The sequence below is a fragment of the Ammospiza nelsoni genome, chromosome 2 (assembly GCF_027579445.1).
Source record: "Ammospiza nelsoni isolate bAmmNel1 chromosome 2, bAmmNel1.pri, whole genome shotgun sequence".
Taxonomy (NCBI): domain Eukaryota; kingdom Metazoa; phylum Chordata; class Aves; order Passeriformes; family Passerellidae; genus Ammospiza; species Ammospiza nelsoni.
Window position 1 is genome coordinate 120,618,176 of NC_080634.1, and position 5,544 is coordinate 120,623,719.

A 5,544-nucleotide genomic window follows, 5' to 3' on the forward strand; every position below is an offset into this window, starting at 1 on the left:
ATGATCTCACTTTATGAGTTTCTTTCTCACTCTTTTTCTTTACTGAATTTCCAGCTGGGGTTAAAGAACAAGACCCTTCCCCAGCTTCATTGCCCTTCTCTGGATACACTCCAGCAACCTCAATGTCTTTATTGTTGTGCAGGGCCCAAAACTGAACACAGGATTTGAAGTTCAACCTCACCAGTGCCCAGCACAGGGGCATGGTCACTGCCCTTGTGTCATGGAGGCTCATGAAACTGAGACAAATCATCTATTCAGAAGAGATCTATTTTATGAAGCAGTTAGCCTCCTCCTGCTCCCAGCAATTACAGATCCAACAACAACTGAAAACAGATTCATGATGTCAAATGAAATTGTTACCACCTGACTGACTTAAGGAATCCTGGAGATTTCAACAGGGCCGTGTGGAATGCATGGCAGCAAGGGCTCTCCATTGGCCACCTGTGGGCTCCTGGGCATCCAGAAGGGGGTTCTGACTGCTCGGGATGGCACACAGGGGACTCTGGCTGCCCCACACTGTCACACAGGGGACTCTGGCTGCCCCACACTGTCACAAAGAGGGCTCTGGCTGCCCCATGATGTCACACAGGGACTCTGCCAGGCTATAAAAGGGCCCCAGAGGAGGAGACCGTGCTGGGCACCACAGTCCTGGCACACAGCAGCCTCAGCCTCTGCCACCCCAGCAGGGTTGGATTGCCCTCACTGGGATCCTGCAGGTCTCTGGGGAGCCTCTCCACCAGCCTGTGCTGGTGACCTGGATTGCCAAAGAAGGTGCCATGGGGCTCCTCAGCATCTTCACCACGGGGGAGCTGGTGGCAATCTCCATGGTGCTGCTGCAGCTCATCCTGGCCATTGTCATGCTACGGGACAAGTGTCTATGGGTGCGTGGCCTCTGATCTGTGTGGGCTGGGCTGGGCTGGGCCGGGCTTGGCTGGGCTGGGCTGGGCTGGAAGGGCTGGGCTGGGCCAAGCTGGGCCAGGTTGGGCGGGCCGAGCTGGGCCAGGCTGGGCTGGGCTGGGCTGGGCTGGGCTGGGCTGGGCCGGGCTGGGCTGGGCCGGGCTGGGCCAGACGGGGCTGGGCCAGGCGGGGCTGGGCCGGGCTGGGCTGGGCCGAGCTGGGCTGGGCCGAGCTGAGCTGGGCTGGGCTGGGCCGGGCTGGGCTGGGCTGGGCCGGGCTGGGCTGGAAGGGCTGGGCTGGGCCAAGCTGGGCCAGGCTGGGCGGGCCGAGCTGGGCCAGGCTGGGCTGGGCTGGGCTGGGCTGGGCTGGGCCGGGCTGGGCTGGGCCACGCCGTGTGGGTTTGGGGAGCCATGGCGGTGTGCCATGCGTGGCAGGACAGTGTGGAGCGTTCTGGGAGCCGCTCCTGTCTCACCCACGCGTGGCTCTTGCAGAGGATCCGTCGGAGCTCAGAGCATCCGAGCGCAGCCAGAGGCCGGCTGGAGGGGCAGAGCAGCGCGGGCAGGGCGCGGAGATCAGCGCAGATGGGGCTGCCCCACGGCAGCTCCCCGCGCGGCTCCGTGAGCTGCAGGAGGCGCTTCCCGAGGTTCATCCGGAGCTGCCAGGACTCGCTGGCGCTCTTCGAGGAGCACCGCAAGGAGCTGGAGGCGCAGCTGTCCCAGTGGCAATGGGGCCGGGGCAGCCGAGGCAGCGGCATGGTGGTCCACGCTGATGCGCATGTTGCACCAAAGCTGCTGGGGGCCAGAGAGCGTCCCCAGAGCCTTGCAGTGGAGTTGGCAAGGCCAGACATGCACAAGGTGACAGAAGAGGGCAAACCTAAGGCCATAAGCCGATGCAGTAGCAGCAGCTCCCTGCTGCTGCAGCGCAGAAGTAGCAGCAACTCCCTGCCGGTGCAACGCAGAAGTAGCAGCAGCTCCCTGATGCTGCAGCGCAGAAGATCTGTGGCAATCAACAGGTTGCTCCCCAGACTCGTGGTGATCATGAATCCCATTGTGCTGGAGAGCAGTTGGAGCAGCAGCAGCTCGGTGGAGCCGGCATCCAGCACGGGCACTGCTGCTGGCAGGCTCCTGGAGCAGCTCCAGGCGCACCTGCAGCGATACCGGGAGGCCTGGCAGACACGGCACGGCCAGCGCCGCCGCTCGAGGCCCCGCTGGTGGCGGCGGTGCTGGACCCAGCTGAGAAAAAGGGTGTAGTGAGAATGAGCGGCCAGGGAGGGGCAGGGGAGAAGGGGGTTTCAGCAACCGGCAGGGGCAGTACAATCCCTGGGCCTCTACAGATTCCTCTGCAGACTCTTCCTGTCCTCTGGCAGATTTACAAATTGGCTGAGGGTCCCCTCCTCCAGGTCGTGGGTAGAAACAGGACTGGTCTCAGTGCTGCCCAGGGGAGCCCCGCTGGGGACTGCATAGCAGCTGAATTCAACTGTCCCCTACCACTCTCTGGGTCTGGCCATCCCGACCCCTTCTTACAGTGAATGGTGGACGTGTCCAAGCCATGGGCAGCCAGTTTCTCCACAAAAATGCTTCGGGGAATGGTGTCAGAGGCTTAATGAAAGCCCAGGTAAACACCATCCCCAGCATTTTTCTCTCCCACCAAGCAAGTCACTTTGTCATAGAAGGAAAGCTGTGGACAGTGCAGGAAACTTCATTGCACCCTGCTTTAAGGGTAGAATGAAGGACCCTGGGAACTACCAATCTGCCTGCCAGCCTTCCCCGTGTCTGAGAAGATTCCCACTCTGGTGTCTGCTCTTCCCCTGATTCTTACCCATCAACCCTCGACCCTTTCATCACCACTGTCAATTTCTAGAGTCAAACATGCCCTCATATACAGGGCTACCCCACTGCTTCTCCTTCCTTGCTGAGCCCTTCTGAAGAGTTTATCTCCTCCCAGCTCCTTGTGCAACAGCAGCCCATTTGCTGGCAGGATGCTGTGAGGAGCCCCAAAGGCCTTGATGCTCAGCACTGATTGAAACGTCCACAGTCTCTTCAGCACAAATCCAAACCACAGACCCACTGGAAGAAACTGATCTCCTCCTGCCCAACTCAGCATGTTCTCCAGCCTTTGTTAATCCATGCTATGTATGTCCTGCTCAGGTCCCACACCATCACAACACATCCTCACCACTCCTTTGCCCATGAAATGTCTGGGAAATGTCCATCAATCTCCAGAGCTGGGCAGCAGTTGTCCTGTGGAAGCACTGAGGAGGAGGGTGATGGATGTGGAGGATCTTGTAGAGCCAGATAGGAGGAGCAGCTCCATGGGGCTGTGCAGCACTGTCACCATTGCTCTGGGCAGAAGTGGTTCCCCAGGTCTTCTGCTTTCCCCTTTCTAAAAATAGGGGTTGTATTTATCTTTTTCCAGTCATCAGGGACTTTACCTAACTGCCACAATTTTTCAAAAGATTATGGATATTGGCTTAGCAACTTCTGCTAGTTCCCTCTGGGCCTGGGGATGTATCTCCTCAGGTCCCATGGTCACTTGAGCACTTGGATGGTCTCAAATCTGGTTCCTTGGATGGTCTCAAATCTGATCCTCTCAGTGGGCTCAGGGTCTTCATTCTCCCAGTCCCTGCATTTTCCTTTCTCAGTTTGGCACTTGCCATTGCAGACGGAGGCACAGAGGTCCTTGTGAACATCATTCTTCTCTTTGTGCGGGGTCTGTTTCCTTCTGGAGGGGGCCCACATGACCCCAACTCCCTTGCTTGCAACGTATCTGCAGAAGCCCTTCCTGCTGTCTTTAATGTCCCTGCCCTCCCCTTAACCTTCACCCCAAGCTCTCAGCTGGCTGCTCGTGCTGCCCCAGGCAGAGTTCCATGTCTCTGGAGGGCTGCATCCCCTCCTCATCCTCCTAGCTCGTCTTTCCTCAAAAGCCTAAGCCCTTCCATGCCAGTGCTCTAGTCATAGGAGCCATCCCACCATGTCTCCAAGACATTCTGCTTTCCTTTTCACTTGTTGGCCATTGCCAGTGCTTGCTTTTATTCAAATGAGAAAATTGCCAAGCAGTTTGGTTAAAAATGGCTTTCCCAAGTATGGGAGGAGATGAAAGAACCTGAAACTGCTTCTTCTGATAAGTCCATAAGGGTGGGATGCTGTATGAAGCTCACTACTGTAACTAACCAACAACTTTCACTGATATTTTAACTATTAAAAAATGTGACTTTCATCATGAGTGTGTGTGTAAAATACAAAAACTGTTGGGCCTTCTCCATTCTATTAAGCTTTGTTTGTGCATCTACATCCTGGGGAGCCCTTGGGCCCCAGTCCTGGGTTCGTGGTGCCACCCCTCACACAGCTCCCCCACCCAGGTGTCTCCACCAGCTGGTGTGCAGCAGCCTCAGGTGCGGCGGTGAGGATGAGGAGGGGCAGATGCTGCTGTGGGGGGGGGGGGGTGTGACACCTGGCAAGAGCTGCACGGGGGAGTCCAGGGAGCCTCGCACGGGGGGGTGGTGAGAGCATCTCACAGGGCTGGGGAGGAGCTGCGGCACTGCCCAGGTGTGCAGGGACGGGCCCTGAGCAGGAGAGGCAGGGGAGGAGGGGAACACACCCACCCCAACCCACCTGGGCAGGAGAGGAGGGGAACACACCCACCCTAACCCACCTGAGCAGGGGAGGAGAGGAGGGATCCCACTGTAATATGCGGATCACTTCCAGAATGACACCCGAAGTGCCCCCCTCTTCCAGCCACCCCCCCATTCTTTTTAGCAAAAAGCCCTCCCAGGACCCTGAGCTGCATCAGCATTCCTTTAGAAAACAAACTCAGCAATCAGCAGGTTCATGCACTAATAAAAATACTGTATGGTGAGTGGGCCAAGGGGTTTGGAGATGGATTTCCTCAGCCCTTTCCCTTTTTTTCTGGGGGTAGCAGTGCTCCCTGTCCCCTCCATCCTGGCCCTTTAAGTAACTTGAGCCTCCAGGCTGCAAATCCCAGTCTCCAGCTAAAAGGATGGAAAAGCTCCTTCCCCCTTCCCCCTTCTGGGGCTTTTCTTTTGAAAGCAACTGTTTTCTATCCTGTGGTGGGAAGAGAGAGATCTCCAAAAGACAGAGCAGCTTTCTGAGTGTTTTGCGGAGAAAAGAAGAAGCTTCACAACTTTATAAAAGTTGTAAAGCTTGGTATGTTTATTTACGGTGTGCGCCGGACGCAAGTCTTTCAACAAGGCATGCGTGCTTCTGAAGACTTCGGGTCTTTTTTTATTTTCTTTCTAAATGCATATGCATACAGTTTTACAATAAGTTCATACATATTCATTCTGCGTGACATTTAGCACTAGTTCTTCTTTATCAAAGGAATTTCTAAGTCGAGGGCAAATCGACATTGTGGTCTTTTCTGTTTTTCTTTCTCTGTCTCTGCTGTCTCGGCATGCGAGTTTTTCTTTTAGCTTTGGCTTTACAGATTTTTCACTTTTCTTAGACACTTTACTTAATTCAGAATGGATCTTTACTTTGTCTCATTCCCCCCTTTCCTAGGAAATAAGTAAATTTTTTTACTTAATGAAAACTTTCATGACAGTAAGTGTCTTTTAGTGCTTCACTATGTACTTTGTTTGTTTGACAAAGATGTTAGTACAGCTATTTGTTGTAGCATTCTACAGTTCTA